Source organism: Triticum urartu, chromosome 2 (assembly GCF_003073215.2).
Source record: "Triticum urartu cultivar G1812 chromosome 2, Tu2.1, whole genome shotgun sequence".
Classification (NCBI taxonomy): Eukaryota; Viridiplantae; Streptophyta; class Magnoliopsida; order Poales; family Poaceae; genus Triticum; species Triticum urartu.
Genome location: NC_053023.1, coordinates 47,213,101 through 47,231,141, shown reverse-complemented (window position 1 = coordinate 47,231,141; position 18,041 = coordinate 47,213,101). Strand labels below are relative to the sequence as shown.

Below are 18,041 nucleotides of genomic sequence, written 5' to 3'. Positions count from 1 at the left end.
AGACATGATTCGGAGCCGATGCATATAATGCTATAAGTTCGGGGTGCCGCACTTGTTAAAGTGTTCGGACTTCTCACACCATATTGAGGGGTACTAAAGCCCCTGGCGTATTTTGGCCATACCAAAGTGTACGGGTGCAACATGTCGTCAAGGAACATATATTTGTAAAAAAAGAGTAATGCAAAAATAGACAGAAGCTATGCATTGTTTATAAAAAGGGCTGCGATCAAAGCAGAACGATACAAATAATGCGATAAGAAAAAGGTTGGACTATTTTAACATGTCCGTTCCAGGGGCAGGCTGCGGAATGGTATGCGAAACAGGTATACTGCTCGTGATAGAGACCACCTGGGAGTTCCGTAATGCGGCATGACTTGTCTGCTTCCCTGGTTCTTGCATCATTTATGTGGCAATTGAACTGCCAAACAGGCCTTCAGAAGAGTGGAGTCCTGAAAGTAAGAGAAAATTAAAAAATCGGCAGTCCCTGGTGCGGTTTAAGCCGTGTTTCGGGCGTGCCGTGATGGTGCCCCTCCCCCTGTATCCATGGTATTTCTAGAGCATAGTTATGTACGCGAAGTACTGGTGTCGCATTGTTGCGAGGGCTGGGGTTGGGGCCGCATTGCTACGCCTGCTCGGAACATGCCAGGCGATCTTGTTGTAGGTTACTCCGGGCGCGCTTGACGGTGTCCGGACGTTTAATGGCCGGACTGGAGAACTGCCTAGAGAGGCTGCTTTGTACTTCCGCTGCAAGGGCCGCCCTGTGCTCCTCCGTTCGGAGGGAGCGTTCGGTGTTTCCATTGACCGTAATTAATCCTCGAGGGCCTGGCATCTTGAGCTTAAGGTATGCGTAGTGCGGTACCGCATTGAACTTGGCAAATGCGGTTCGCCCGAGCAGTGCGTGATAGCCACTGCGGAATGGGACTATGTCGAAGATTAGCTCCTCGCTTCGGAAATTATCCGGAGATCCGAAGACCACTTCAAGTGTGACTGAGCCTGTACAGTTGGCCTCTACACCTGGTATTACGCCTTTAAAGGTCATTTTGGTGGGCTTAATCCTCGAGGGATCTATGCCCATTTTCCGCACTGTATCCTGGTAAAGCAGGTTTAGGCTACTGCCGCCATCCATAAGGACTCTAGTGAGATGAAATCTGTCAATAATTGGGTCTAGAACCAATGCGGCGAATCCGCCATGACGGGTGCTAGTGGGATGGTCCCTTCGATCAAAGGTGATTGGGCAGGAGGACCATGGGTTGAACTTTGGGGCGACTGGCTCTATCGCGTATACGTCCCTTAACGCGTGCTTCCGCTCCCTCTTGGGGATGTGAGTTGCGTATATCATGTTCACCGTCCGCACTTGTGGGGGAATACCCTTCTGTCCACTGTTGTTCGGTGGCCGGGGCTCCTCGTCATCATCGCTATGCGGCCCCTTGTCTATATTTTCGGCATTTAACTTACTTGCCTACTTGAACACCCAACAATCCCTGTTGGTGTGATTGGCCGGCTTTTCGGGGGTGCCATGTATCTGGCACAAGCGGTCAAGTATTCGGTCCAAACTGGACGGGCCCCTAGGATTTCTTTTGAATGGCTTTTTCCGCTGACCGGATTTATTGCCTCTGAATCCGGCATTAACTGTTGTATCCTCAGCATTATCGCCATTAGTGCGGCGCTTCTGCTTGTTGCGACGCGGCCTGCCACTACTGTCCCTGGTATCCGAATTACCAGGGTTCTTGGTCATATTGTTGCTACAAGCAAGCCAGCTGTCCTCTCCCGCGCAAAACCGGGTCATGAGTGTCGTGAGTGCTGCCATGGATTTCGACTTTTCCTATCCAAGGTGCCGGGCAAGCCACTCGTCACGGATATTGTGTTTGAAGGCTGCTATTTGATTTTTCTTTGTTAGGAACCGTGTCCAGAATTGCCTGGCCGATTCCTCTGGCTGCTGAATTACGTGGCTTAGGTCATCAGCGTCTGGTGGCCGCACATAAGTGCCCTAGAAATTGTCGAGGAATGCGTCTTCCAGGTCCTCCCAACAACCGATTGATCCTGCTGGCAAGCTGTTAAGCCAATGCCGAGCTGGTCCTTTAAGCTTGAGTGGGAGGTATTTGATGGCGTGGAGATCATCGCCGCGGGCCATGTGGATATGAAGGAGATAATCCTCGATCCATACCGTAGGATCTGTTGTGCCATCATATGATTCGATGTTTACGGGTTTGAAACCCTCAGGGATTTGATGATCCATTACTTCGTCTGTGAAGCATAGTGGGTGTGCGGCACCTCTGTACTGGGCTATATCACGACATAGCTCCAATGAGCTTTGTCTACTGTGTTCGGCCCTACCGGATTTGTGTCCGGCATGACGGTTACCGTCTCGAGTCATGGGGCACCCACGCGATCCGTAGATCGATCTTGTTTGCCTTGCCTTGTTCTCCAACATATCTCGCAGGTCTGGCGCATTTTCCCGAGCCTTGGTACGGGGTGCGGCTTGAGTGGAGGGCCGAGAGGCCTCTCTGTCGCGGCCACGAGGTGGCCGGTCGGCCGTATCAAGTGCTGGTGATGTTGGTTTAAGTGCTTCCTCCTCTAACCGGGGTAGCAACCTACGTTTTGGGTAGCTCTTGGAGGGGCGTTCGAGTTTATGCTCTTCGGCCGCAAGGACTTCAGTCCATCTGTCGACAAGCAAATCTTGATCAGCTCTAAGCTGTTGCTGTTTTTTCTTGAGGCTTCTTGCCGTGGCCATAAGCCTGCGTTGAAAATGCTCTTGTTCGACGGGATCCTCTGGCACGACGAATTCGTCGTCGTCGAGGCTTGCCTCGTCTTCGGAGGGAGGCGTATAGTTATCTTCCTCGACCTCTCTGTCTGCCGCTCTCTCATGAGGGCTGGCTTCTCCATCCTCCTATGCTGAATCTTGCTGGAGGGGGCTTTCTTCGGCACTCTCCAGGGTATTATTATCTCCCGTGCCGGAATCGCCGTGTTTGCTTTGGCGGGATTTTGAGCGGCGCCGCTGACGCTGGCGCTTAGGCTGTTTCTTGGAGGGGTCATCCTCCGGTGTTCCATCGCCATCTCCTTCTTTTGGGGTGTCCACCATGCATATGTCATACGATGAGGTGGCTTTCCAGGGCCCAGTAGGTGCTGGTTCTTCATCGTCTCCTGCATCGGCGTCCATACCGTCGATGTCTTCGAAGTCGAAGTTGAGCATGTCGGTTAAATCATCGACAGTGGCTACAAAGTGGGTGGTGGATGGGCTTTGAATTTCTTCATCGCCTGTATCCCAACCTTGCTGACCGAAGTCCGGCCAGGGCTCTCCTGATAAAGAGAGAGACTTTAGTGTCTTCAGAATATCGCCGAAAGGCGAGTGCTGAAAGATGTCCGCGGCAGTAAACTCCATGATCGGCGCCCAATCAGATTCGATCGGCAGGGGCGCAGAGGGTTCGGAGTCCGGCTTCTTGGAGTCACGAGTCTCGCGGAGTGTGGGGCTGGTGTTCAACTCGATCGCCGTTGGGATCGCAGCCCCCGAGGCGGCGTCAAACCACCCATCCTCGATTGGCGCAGTTGGCTCCGAATTAAGGGTCAAAGCCGATGCGGGTGCGGCCTCCAGGGCACTGTTCGGCGGCAGAGCTAGATCATGCTTGTTGTGACAGTGCGGCGCGCTCGGCAGTGGCTCGAATCCGTCGAAGATCAAGTCCCCGCGGATGTCAGCCGTGTAGTTTAAACTTCCAAATCTGACCTGACGGCCGGGGGCATAGCTTTCGATCTGCTCCAGACGGCCAGGGGCATAGCTTTCGATCTGCTCCAGACGGCCAAGTGAATTGGCCCGTAGTGCGAAGCCGCCGAAGACGAAGATCTGTCCGGGGAGGAAGGTCTCACCCTGGACTGCATCGCTATTGATGATCGTAGGAGCCATCAAGCCTCACGGCGATGACACAGAGGAACTCTCAATGAAAGCACCAATGTCGGTGTCAAAACCGGCGGATCTCGGGTAGGGGGTCCCGAACTATGTGTCTAGGCCGGATGGTAACAAGAGGCAAGGGACACGAAGTTTTACCCAGGTTCGGGCCCTCTTGATGGAGGTAAAACCCTACGTCCTACTTGATTAATATTGATGATATGGGTAGTACAAGAATAGATCTACCACGAGATGGGAGAGGCTAAACCCTAGAAGCTAGCCTATGGTATGATTGTTGTTTGTATGTTGTCCTACGGACTAAAACCCTCCGATTTATATAGACACCGGAGAGGGTTAGGGTTACACAAAGTCGGTTACAATGGTAGGAGATCTACATATCCGTATCGCCAAGCTTGCCTTCCACGCCAAGGAAAGTCCCTTCCGGGCACGGGATGAAGTCTTCAATCTTGTATCTTCATAGTCCAGGAGTCCGGCTGAAGGTATAGTCCGGCCATCCGGACACCCCCTAATCTAGGACTCCCTCAGTCGTAGACACGGGCATCAAATCCACAAAGGCATCACGTGGTATTATATAGAGTCATGTTCGCTTGTGTCTATTTTCCGAATGATTCTGTCGACTCGTTTAGACGGAGAGGCACGGACAAGAAGCCCATGGAGGCATACTTGAGTATTTGGCAGAGTCACATTCGTGCGCTTACTACAGAAACATAACAGAATTGGATTCAGATGTGAACCGTCACTGTTTACTTTGTGAGGCAATCAATGACCGATCCAAGAGACACTGTCCTTAAAAGCATGGGCAAGAACTCTCTGCAACCACGGTTCTGTACCAAAGAGCCACTGTCAAACGCATGAAAGTCATGCAACGAGGGCCACAAATCTAGTACTAGGAAAAGCACTTTATCAGCTGGGGTTGCTCCTTTTCTACGCGCACAGTAGGGTGGCTGTGAAAGGCGCGTTATACAAGCAGAGAACAAAAATCACAATGCCAGGACAAGGTCAAAAGCATGGTTGTGAGTCTGCAGTGTCACGGCTAGAATCCTCGAGGCGCATTTCAGTGTGGCCTGTTGAGTAGAAACTCGGTTGTGCGGTAACCAGAAGCACTACATAACGCCCCGCAAAAAAGGTTTGGTTCACCGTTGTGGTGGCTCTATATGCTTTCAGCTCTTTTCATCTCGCCTGCTGAGTAATAAAAATACCTAAACAAGCAAAATCTGTTATGCTTACATTTGCTTTGTTTCTACAACTGCACCAAATAAACTTACAAGCCGTTTTTTATAACCACAGTACGAGGACCAGAAAAAGTGCAAGGCACCCATCAGTGCAAGGCACCCATCACCATATATAAGACAGGCAACATGCAAGTCAACCATCATGCAGCTCTATCTGCAACACAGGCACGGTTGTACATCCATTGTGTGCATGACAGGTACATATATAAGACAGGCACCGTCGTACATACAACACAGCACGGTTACACATGCAACATTTTAAATCTACTTTATGTCTCTTAACCTTGGTGCCACAGCATTTTATGGCCCTTCGGACATACAAAGCCGCAAAACCACACATTTCCTTCATGACTGCACGCAACACAAAAACAAACAAGCCTACACACGGTGCAAAGAGTACAATGGTAGTCTGATAAAGTTTACATAAAACCCAAGCTCAAAAGAACGCAACAACAAATAACTCCATACATCTGGACAACTAACACAAGGCCTGATTTCAGCATCCACACCTGAACGGAACCGTCAAATCCAGGTATTCAAGACTCCTCTTTCTTAAATGCGGACGCGCGTGGCTGCAACTTGATGATAATCTAAGATGTGCACGTTTAGAAGCCCTTCTATGCCACTCTAGAACCCTTTGTTGCTTTTCGTAAAATACTCCCGTGAACTCTACGGGAGGGGAGGTAAACTTAATGGTCATGGTCTCCAGATCCTTTGCACTAAGAACAAAGAACATCGCAAAGTCAGCGTAACTCCCAGAGCGAACATAATCTTCCAGCGATACTCTCTTCAGACAAACATTGTGATGTTTGAGAAACTGCCGGTACTTACGACGCCATTTGTTTTTTTCACCACGAGAAATCAACGATCCCTAAAATATAAATGATAGGTTGAAAATACTTAACGTCTATAAAAAGAGATACAGACCATCAAAAAACCAAATGCAACAATTAATTCTACCACCTCCGTAACAAGAAGTTAGACATAGACTTGTCTACATATGGATGTATACAACAATAAATCATGTGTAGGTACGGGAGCATCAATTTCAGTCAAAATTAAGACAAGCATTTCAAAAAGGAACGAGTACTACAGAATGCAAATTTCTGAAGATCATCACCTCGACAAACAAGTTCTCCAGCTTTGGAAAGCATTGCAGCAAATCGACGACAATGTCCACCCGATAATCAATGTATATAAGCAAGGTCTTGACAGATTGACGCATTGTTGTTAGACTGACTGCCTTCAAACCCTTGATGAAAATTAACAGAAGATGAATCACAAAACTAATAGCATAAAGGTTGGATGAAATAAAACTTGTTTCCTCACAAATAAAGTTAAGCTGGAAGTATCACAAAAACTCAATACCTCAAGACACGTCAGACGACATGGATACGGTTCAGACGCAGAGATAGCGGTTACCTCCAAGTCCTGACTCTGCATGAAGAATACAACAAAGACCATCAAATTAATAAAACAAACATCGGAACAAGTACAACTCTATTCCAGTATTAAGGAAAGTCAGTACCTCAAGACACTTCGAGGGAGACACAAACACGAATTCACCCAACGTCTCTAGTTTAGGTGCAGAGACAATGGTTAGCGAACAGTCGTCAACCAGACAATCAACAATCAATCGTCGAAGCGAAGGGGCATCCTCAACAACGAGTACCCCATGTGGACAACAAATGCCAATGCTTACAAGGTTAGACGAGTTTATTGTGACACGACGACCTCCTCTATTGCAAACAAGCAGGAGAGACTCAAGTGCAGGGCAACTAGTGCGGATTATGCTTTGCAGCGATGCGTCTGATATATCAACAGCCACAAGCGAGAGTCTTTTCACCAGTGGTAGCTTAAGCGTCCCTACGTAATTGTCTACTATTTGGCAAAGAGCAAAGCCGAGGGTGTGGAGAGAGGAGGAAAACCGAAACACGGACTCCGGTGCCGAGGGCGTAGTTGAAGTGCATAGATCCAATAGAGTTACCTCTTGCGTCAGAAATTCTAGGAAGAGGTAATAGAACTCAAGAACCTGGATATTTTTCAAATTCTAGGATCAGAGCCAGGCATCAACGATGGAGGGCCTGCACTATAGCTAGCACGCTGGAATAGAGAGGCGGCTAACCAAGCCAGCATGGCCGGACAGAATGGATTCTGAAAGACTGACAACAGGATTTTGACAGAGCCGCGTTCTGGAATAGCATTTGCGAACGGGCTCCTTGGTGAAGGCGCACAGATGAGATATGGTCTCGATATGAACTTTTTCACCATCGTTAAAAAGACGAGAGTCAGAGATCTCACGGCAGTCGAGATTCAGAGGAGCGATGGGCCACAAAGGACGCTAGCGACGTGCGAGGATTCGAGTACAGATGCCATCCTTGATGGGAAGACGAGAGATGATCTCACCTAGGACGCCGTCAGCGAGATCGCTGATGCGGTCAGCACGACATCCCTCTTCTTCCTCATCGGATCGGGAGGGAGCATGGTCGCCGCTTCCATCCCCTCCGACGACCAGCACACCACCAGAAAGCGGCGTCGCCGGTGGCGCCACTCTCGACCTCTTGATGCTACGAGCAGCGCTTTCCATCTCCACCTCCGTTGCTGGGGTGGCACCGCCCATGACCAGTGCTCACCGAGGAGGATCTGCAGAAATGGATTACAACATGTCAATCCATGCGAGACGCCTTAAATACCCACAACGGGGAGCGGAGGGGTCCAGATTAATTACTTCTTCTATTTTCCTTTCTGACAGGGGGGCCGGGTTAAGTACTACTCGTACCAACTCAATGGTAGGTGACTGATTGAAACATTAAATAGAACCACCACTTTCAAGGTACAAGATGCACTGTTGCACACGCAGACCAGGCACGGGGCGTGCCCGTCCGTGTATTAATTATTTATTACGGCACACATTCAATAGAAGAATCTGTTTGACGTCGGAAGCACGGTTCTACAGTCATCTTGCCTCTACGAGCAGCAAAATTTTCCACGGACACATTCACATTTAAGTCAATAGAAGATTCAAGGCCGTGCCTCTGCTTTGCAAATGATTCTACTGAAATGCTCCTGTCACGGCTTGTCACGTACCAGACACACGGTCCTGCCTTTGGCATTGTGACGCACTGTTCTACGTGCCACACAGGCATGTACAACAGTTCGTGTCTATGTTCGTGTCTCTTTGTGTTCCAGATGACTCCATTGACTCTAACACCAGGAGAGGCACGGTATGGAGGCCTAGAGAGGCATGCTTGCATTTTACGCGGGATCACAATTATCACAGGCACGGGCATGAAGCGCGTAGAGGCATGGTCTATGGTATTACATAGGGTCATGCTAACCATAGTCTTACGCACAGCCACAGGCGTTTACTCTGTGAGGCACGGAATGGGCTATACGAGAGACCCTGTTTTTAAAAGCGTATTTCCTTATACGGGCATAAGCACGTGCATACAGCATAGAGGCACGGGCGTTTACTCTGTGTTTTAGTGTCAAGGGTCACAAGCACGGGCATACAGCCCTCAAAGGTCTTCTAATTGCATAGAGTCACACACAGAGGTTTTCTAATTGTATTCACAATGAGTCGGAGAAGAGACATGGTTTATTATTACCCGGAGTCACGATTGTGCGATTATTACGTAAACCTAATAGAATCGGACGATTGTTCGTGTTACAATTGTTTTCTTTGTAAGATTTTAACTCAAATGCACGAACCGTCAAGTGTGTCAGTGTTTTAAGTCAGAGGTCACCTTCGTGTCTCTTTGTGCTCCAAATGCATCCGTTGATCTATAACCAGGAGTGGCAAGGTAAAGCTCCTCAGGGAGGCATGCTTGTGTTTTACATGGATTCACATTCGTGCGTTAATTGCAGAAACCCAACGTGCGTGTTACAATTAAGTCACTAGAAGATTCAAGGCCGTGCCTCGCTTTGCAGGTGATTCTGCTAAAATGCGGACAAAACCAAGTGAATGAAGTGATGGCAGAACCACGGCTTTTCAAGAACGAGACACACGGTCCTGCCTTCGGCATTGTAAAGCACTGTTCTACATGCCACACACAGGCACGGCCATGATTCCACGTGCCTTAGTAGCAACAGAAAATGCCGTGAACCTACTGCCAGGCACTATATCCATTTGTAAAACAGAAACGCAACCACAACCATGACCCGTTGTGTTTGAAATCTTTGCATCACAGAAGCACCGCGTGAAGGCACATGAGGCACAGTTGGACATGCATCGCAAGCACAGTTATTTGAACTACTTACAGTCATGCATTCATAACAAAAAGAACATGCGTTAGAACATGCGAGGCACAGTTACCACGAAAGCCATGGTTATGCAGCCCCAGAAGCACGACCGAGATTCTGTGCTTAAAAACGTTTTTGTTCCATAACGGCGGGCGTGACCATGCAACCGTGAGAGTCACGGTTGAACACTCACCGGTGGCATGGCCGTGGCTGCCTATGCCCTTAGGTTAATTTTATCTCTGTCACGCAGCAGAGAAGCATGCTTGTATGCTTACAACATCCACGTTCAGAAACCAACGCGGCTGCGGAAAATAACAAGGAAACCTGTGCCTCTGATATTTTCGTCTGCCGAGTAAAAAATACATAAAGAAGCAAAAGGCATTCTTATTTAAATTGGTTTTGTTTCTATAACTACAGCAAATTAACTTACAACCCGTTCTTATAACCACAACACAAGAAAATAAACAATCCCCACCAATTTCTTGCTATTTCATCGCTCCACGTGCGGCCTTGTTTTTGAATGTTCAACAATCCATTCTTCCTTCTCGACCCTTGTGCAAACCCACCCTTCTGCATAGCTATTCAACCTATTTACCTGTAAAATTAATATTCATACATAAAAACAAAGCGAAAGATTGCGGCCATCACTATTTTTTGCTCACATCCTGTTTAAGCTGCATTATTACCTTTTAATTTTTCTATTCGTACTGTTCTACGGTACCAAAAAGTCTCCACTAAGACCTTTTCTTTCTGAAAATGGACTGCGCAGATTCCGTGCCTTATCCCGGGCTTCCCTGCACGCATTCTGTGTGCCTGGCTTGTGTGATGTTTGATTCTGGCGTACATGCAAGACTTTGGTAAATGCTCCCTGCTGTCAGTGGGGTCGTTGGAATTGTTGGCGTCTGACATCTTCCTCCTGGGCTTGAAGTGCATTGTCCTGAGCCGTTTGATGTCCTCGATGGTGTTGTCGGTATTGTCGGCCATTTCATTAACCTTGCCCTCTTCTCCTGCTGCGTTTTCCTCTTTTCCTCTTCAATCCTCATCCTCTCCTGCACTTCTGGGTTATCCGGACAGTTTGTTTTCCTATGACCCTTTTCTCGACAACGGCCGCACTTGGTTGCGGCTTTGTAGCCTTTTCCTTTCTTCTCAGAACCAGCTTTGATTCGATCTCCTTTTTTCGTACCCTTTGAGCCACTCATGGGAGGGTTCTTGAGAGTTTTGACAAGAATGCCTGTGTCTGGTTCCTCGGCAAGTGCCTCCATGACTTTTATTTTCATATCTACCGTACACTCACGCAACACACGGTATGCCTTCTCTTTTCTGCATGCATTTGAACACATATCCGACAACTCAGCGTAAGCGAGGCTGAATCTCATAGTTTCATCGTCTTGTATGGTCATGCTATCACCTTGACTTGTAGACAGAACTTTCACACTCTCTGATAGATTCCTGGTCCATCTGGGGATGACAAAGGATTTTGGAAGTTGATCGATCATGCCTGTTTGGTCCATCACCTTAAGCACATGGCAGCACTGAATGCCATCCCTACTCATTTTCTTGCAGCTGCAACTATATATTTCTCTTTGCTCATCCACGTCTACCCTGAACTCAGATCTGTCAAATTCCTCGCCGGGATAAGGTCTCCACACTTTATCTCCAGGATCAATAATCTTTTTTAAAAAATACTGCCTCCCCTTTGCCAGATCAGAGCACTTGAAGTAAGTCCGGTTCCGTAGCTCCAGCTGGAATTTCCTGAAAATTTCATTCGTGCATACTTGACTTGCTTGTCTTTCAATCGGAAAACCCGTCTCTAGTGATGGCGCCTTCTCTTCTGTTTGGTATCTTTTCTTGTCAAGCGTGGCGAGGCAATTTTGCTGAATCGTGTGATACGCAACAACAAACCTTTTTATAGTGTCCTTGTGGTCGACGTAATTCTTCCACATCGAATTCGTACTCTCACTGCGAGTGGTTGTTGACGAGAAAGGATAGAAACAATCCTTGAAGTAGGCCGGCACCCAAAAATTTCGGAGTTCCCATAGCGTGTCCAGATGTTTGTTGCCTTCCGCCTTGTGCAGAGAAATTGCTGCTTTCCAGGCACACTCAAACTTGTCTTGATCTAGTGAGTTTTTGACGATTCGAAATATATCATCAGACATCCCTGGGTGCTGCATAAACACTGCTGCATTATTTTCCTTCAGGTTCTTCCTAATATGCCACCAGCAGAACCTGTGCCTCGTCCTCGGAAGAGCTTCCTTTATTGCAGCCTTCATCGCCTGGTCCTAGTCTGTAATTATGTATTTCAGCTCTTTACCTCCCATTGCCTCGACAAACGTGCTTAGGAGCCACTTGAATGACCCTATTTTCTCATCCTTCAAAAGGCCTACTCCAAATAGGACGGTCGACCCGTGGTTGTCGACACCTATAATTGGTGCAAATGGCAAGCCATATATATTCGTAGAGAATGTGGTGTCAAAAGACACGAAATCTCCATATAGATCATAATTCATCTTACACAAGGAGTCTGTCCAGAACAGGCTGCGCACTACATTGTTCTCTGTCTCTTCCACATGGTGGAATCCCGGCCTCCGCCTCTGCATATCAGCAAACAGTTTCATGGTGTCTGCAATATCAGTGCCACGCTCTCCAGCCCTGTCTCGGCATGCAATGTTGCTTATGTCAATCGTGTCGAACATAATTTCTCACCTCGATTTCCCCATGGCAGAAAAAATCTGCATAACCTTCCTTGGTTCTAACCTCGCCTTCTGCAGCACTTGTATAAAGAATTTCTCTTGAGGTGTCATCTTCTTATAGCATCTCATGAACTTCAGCATCCAATCAGATGGGTGAAGCTCGTGCTTGTGCTCTAGACGCACATTCTTCAGATACCATTTCCTCCCATCTGTATCCCTCTTAGCTGTTATTTGGACTGCGCAGCTTGTCCGGATCAAGCAGTTGCTCCTTCTCTCCTTAACATGTCTCTTAGTTGTTTTATTCTGCCCTTCCTTGGTGCACTGAAAAACCTGCTTGTCAAGCTGCTGATCATATGTCGATCTTCTGCTCGTTGATCGCTTGGCAGCAAACCCAACCTTTCTAGCATATCCGCAGAAAAAGAAAAAGCACTCATCCAATGATCCGAATACCATACCACCTTCTGGTTCGACCGCTTCGGTGACCTCCTGAATCGTTGGGTATATGAAATCTTTAAACATGTCATCCATTTCTTTCTCTACAATGGTCGGCGGCGCCATGATGATTCTGTCTACCGTGTCTTCGTTCGTCTGATCGCATTCACTTCTGACGACATCAGTCTCATCACCAGCCACAGGTCCACTTACAGCGGAGCTGCTGCTGCTCTGTTGTTTGTCACGCGCAGCAGAATCGTTTCTGCATGCCACGGCCAAATCCATAAATGAGTCTGCCTCTCCAATGTTGGATTGTGCAATGCTGCTCCCTGTTTCTCCGACACTCGAGCAACCAAGGGACTGTGCTGCTTCTACCATGCAATCCGTGCTGGCGCTGTACGCTACTTGCTGCTGTGAACGTTGTGTTTCCTTCGAAATGGATGGAGAACTATGACATTTCTTCCCCTCATCTGTTATCCCCTCCGCCAAATCCTGAACACATGGAAAGAAACATAATTAGATATCCAGAGCAGCATATGCATTTTTTTAATTTCTAAACATAAGATTTATATGAGTCATCAGGGCTCATTTGGTATACCAAAACAAGACCCGTGACTCTTCACCGAGTATAAGCAGTACACCAGAGGCACTGTTCACATCACGAATGTGACCATGCTACACACACATCTGCACAAAGAGGCACATATGTGCTTCTATTTACACCATACAACCAGAGACGCACAACAACAACCTATATAAAATAACAACTGCACATACAGCCGTACAAGACAGACAGTCGTCCTCCTGTTTTCCACATTACCCTGTTCTCCCATAAAACTGTTTCTGTGTTGAATTGAAAAAGCTTAGTTCCGACGTCACCTTTGTTTTCCCATGCCTCTCTTATCCAGCAAATCTTGGCAACAACCTCCATGCATTGATGATTTCGCTGACGATTTTGAATGCCATCGAAGATCCTTTGGAAGGACCCCTCATGTTGAACGCCACAGGTGATCCTTTCAAAGGACCTTGCCTTATGTTTTCATCAATTCGTCGACTACCGCGATACTTGCTTCCTTCCTCGTACACCTGCGTGTGGAAGATACTGCAATTTAAATATACCAGACGAAAACAAAGAACAAATTGCTCACAAAAAAATATACATTTGCTTTAAATGTTGTTGCACGTTCGTATATGCTGTCACATGTATTGCTTTCTGATCCTGCTGTATGGTAGAGCTTATTGCTCCTATGTTTGATTTTGTCGTTATGCTCTTCTTGCTTGTGCAAATCGTACCGAATCCTTGAACACCAATGCTTTTGTTGCCAATGATCCTTCTGCTTGCATCAAAGAAAATTTTGTTACCCTGCACCTCTTCATTATGACCGCCTACAAACGTTGGGCCGTCACAACGCCCGCTCTGCGCCTTTGTGGGCATCTGTGTCTTCAAACCAAAAAATAATTAGAGGCACGTGCGACTAAAACTTCCACATACGTTAAAACCAGCGTTTGAAATTTTCGTCGTTACCTGGACAATCTGCTTAGAGGAGTCTATGCTGCTTAGAATGCTCCTCTTGGCAGGTGTCTGTTGCACACCATGCTCCTGGTTGGGGCGTTTTCCAAGAACTTGTATCTCACTCTTGACTCCAATTATTCCAGCCCGCATGGCATGTGCATGTTTGACAGCATCTGCATCCTTGATCTTCTTCTCGTTTTGTAGTAATTTTTTTCTTCCATCTCTCGATACTCAACCGCAAAGTAGATGCACATGATAAACAGATATTACAGCATTCATCCAGGATATATAAATCATTTTTGTTACTGTTAATGATCTACTATTTGGTGTTCTCAGTGGTGACACCTTGACAACAAACGTCCCAGGAATAAAAGACCAAACACTAATGTTCAACTGCCTTACTATTACCTGCCTCCCATAATCCTTGCCGATGTCGTTCAAAGACCGACCGTCCCTGTTGTCCTGACCAGATGACGCACTCCTGAACATCTGCCCCGAAAAAGAGACGTAAAAAATATAAAGGTTATAAACCTAAAGTATCAGTGTTAAAACTTTTCGAAGTCGTTATCAACAGAGATATATTTTTAGTTCTATGTAATTAACAAATATAAATATATAAATATATTAATTTTTCATTAAACTACAACCTCAACCAAAGTGAGATCCTCTCATGCTAATTTGCTTGTGCAACACTTAACACAAAGATAACCATGAAACCTAACAAAAGTAACAACCTCGTATTACAAGGACGAGAGGATACAAAACAAAAAACAAATTCAAAACAAAGCTACAGTGTAAAACTAAACAGTTTTATTCTATGAATCCCGACCACAACAAATTCATCAACAAATTGAATCTCGTGTATCAGGAATCGCCACGCAAATGGTGCGTTGATAAATTTTTTACTAACCTTTGATTGTCGAATCTTATGCGCTGATTGTTTGGAAGTCACACCTTTCTAAATTGTGGAGGGGTCCCCTTCAATGATTTTGAATCTCGGAGAGAGAGAAAAGAGAAAGAGACAGAGAAATAAAGAGAGAGGCTACTTCGTTTTTTTGCGTGCAGGAGAAGAATGACCTAATAGGTGGGGTGAGTTTTGCGACGCATGAGAGATGGGCATGTTTTTTGGGCGTGACGAGATGTGGTAGGTCGAATTCACTTGACCGTCCACGACACTGACAAGTGGGCTCTCAGTTACTAATTCCTCTAAGTCTCTCACTAACTTGTGGGGTCGGCCTTATATGAGTCCTACGAGGAGTACCTCCATCTAAGGTGTGAAAATGTGGTAGGTGGACTTCAAGCTCATACTGACATGTGGGCTCTCAAATAGTTCCTCCAAGTATTTGACTAACTTGTGGGGTCGTCCGCAGATGAGTTCCAGATCTCTGTCCATCTAGCATCGGTGGCGACAGATGAGCTCTCCAAAGGAAAGCCAATCCTGATCCCTCCGCAGAGTTCGCTCGTCATTGAAAAATTATCGGTCTCCTTCATCTCACTCACCGTGGATCTCCTGTTCAGGTAATCCATTGCATTCTCACCATGATTATGCCACCGATTCAACGTTTGAACAAAAAAAATTACCGGTGCTAGCAATTCCGCGGGCTGCGTACACACCGCATGTGCGCAACACAGCAGGTGGGGCGCGATTTGAATATCGGTTCCACATCCAATTATCTTCAGCTGGTCCGTGCTCAAACTGTTGCGCCGTCTTAACAGCAGAGGGGTTACAAATTTAAAATTAGGACTCAGCTAACCTCAATTTAACCATGCAAACTGCATGCTTGTGCCGTGGTTTTGCTAACTTGAGTTATATCTCCAGCCATGCAAAACTTAAGCACTCGTCTTAGCCAACCAACTAGAGACAGGTCAAATTATTTGTATAGATCCGCAATCTATAACAGAGATCCAAAGGATTTACGTCCGTTTTTGCGAAGCAGTTACTAACTCAGAGTTAGAACCCGTCTTAGCTAACTAGCCTGTTGATGATAGTCTCACATGGACTGCTAACAACTGTCTTACATAGCTGACCTGATAACGATGACGTCTCATGACCTCTTATGTAGAGTTCGATGAAATGGATTCCACCCCACAGCTGTCGGAGACTCTGTCTCAGTCTGTCGATGGCACAGAGATTGTCACCCAAGATTTCATGGTTCATGACCAACTAGAGACAGAGAGACTAAGGATCGAGTTAAAACATGCAGCACACAAAAAGCTTGTTGAGGAGTACATGACAAAGAAGCAGCTTGCTGCCTCGAAGTAGGTGTTTTTTATCATGCATCTCGTGTGTGTCATTGAAATTTCTTTGGAAATCAATGCCTCTCATTTCTAGCTGCATTTTTTAATCATGGCTTAAATATTTATCTCTGTTTTGCCGACCCGGCATTTATATGTAAGCTTCTGCCAGAAAAAGCATGTGGTTCAACAATAAATTTGCTAAAGGTCATTTCTTATCTCTGTCCGCAGAGTTGCTGCAATGGGTGAATACGAAGAAGAATTCAGCACAAAACTTAGCTTCCAGAAATTCATTTCTGTCTGTGAAAAGCTAACAGAACCACAAAAACAGCTAGTCAGAGATATTGGTTTTGGGTACCTACTAGATCTGTGCTGTCGCGAGATTCCAAGGTGTTTCGTTCGCTGGCTTGTCCGCTATTTTGATTGCCCTTCTAGGTGTTTCATACTGCCTAGTGGATACAGATTCCTTATCAACTCGTACACCATGCACCGGATCTTAGGAATTCCACTAGGCGGGCACATTATCCCTAGAAAATGCTTAGAAGCTTTCAGATGTCAGGTTAAGTCTGAAACTCGGTATGCTGGGCATGCTCCAAACATCAGAGAGTTAAATGATCTCATAACCCCAGAGCTGACAGGAGAAGTGTTTCAACGGGTTTTCGTGATGTTTGCAACAGCGGTATTTCTATGCCCAACGACATATGATTGCGTTAGCCCCGACTATTTAGCCGCTCTAGAAGGACCGGCAAGTGACATATCATCATATGATTGGTCCAATGCTGTCACAGAGAAACTGGTGACATCACTCCAGACCTTCAAGGACAAAGGATTCGCAGGCGCCCTGTGTGGCTGCCTCCTGATACCAGTGGTTCATTCACTAACTTGTACACTTCTTTATACCCACAAGAAGCTACAAGAACATGATTAAATTTTACCTCTTCCTCACTTGCAGATAACGTATTTTGAGTACCTGGATACGAAGATTATGGACCTGGAACCTGACACTCCTGGAAGACTTGTCATGTGGGACACAGATGCCATTAAGAATTATGCTAACATAGACAGCCTGTCAACGGAGGACGGAATTTTTGGGAAACACACGGTGAGTCAACTTTTCATCATTTTCCTTTGGCGAACTTTTCGACTCAACATAATGACTTAGCTGCCATATATTAACTTGGCTTGACTGTAATTTTTCCTTCCACATGACAGTTGAAAGACATTAGGCGCACACCTTTCCAACCACCGCCTGGCTTTCAGGCGCCATTTTTCCAAATGAGTCCCAGACTAGAAGCATACATAGAAGAATTTGTGCCTCAAGAAAAACTTTGTTCCGTAAGTGATTTCCACCTTCTGCACATGATTTTATGTTTGAAATGATGTTCCCTAAGTTTTTACGAAACAGATACATGTCCTATTGTGTTCATCCAGACAGTTTCATATACTACGTTAGCTGTGCTTTTGTGTTAAAACCAGAAGTGCTTCCTATAGGACGTTAGCTGTGCTTCTGTGTTAAAAACAGAAGTGCTTCCTATAGTATGTTAGCTGTGCTTTTGTGTTAAATATAAAAGTGCTTCCTATAGTACCTTAGCTGTGCCTTTATGTTAAAACCAGAAGTGCTTCCTATAGGATGTTAGCCGTACTTTTGTGTTAAATATAGAAATGCTTCCTATAATACGTTAGCTGTGCTTTTGTGTTAAAAACAGAAGTGCTTCCTATAGTACGTTAGCTGTGCTTTTTATGTTAAATATAAAAGTGCTTCCTATACTACGTTAACTGCGCATTTGTGTTAAAACCAG

At 46.2% G+C, this 18,041-nt stretch overlaps 1 pseudogene; it reads right to left on the bottom strand.

Moving 5' to 3' along the window:
* Positions 1 to 9,959: 9,959 nt before the first annotated feature.
* Positions 9,960 to 15,274, bottom strand: LOC125534963 (annotated as a pseudogene).
* Between the last annotated feature and the right edge of the window lie 2,767 nt (positions 15,275 to 18,041).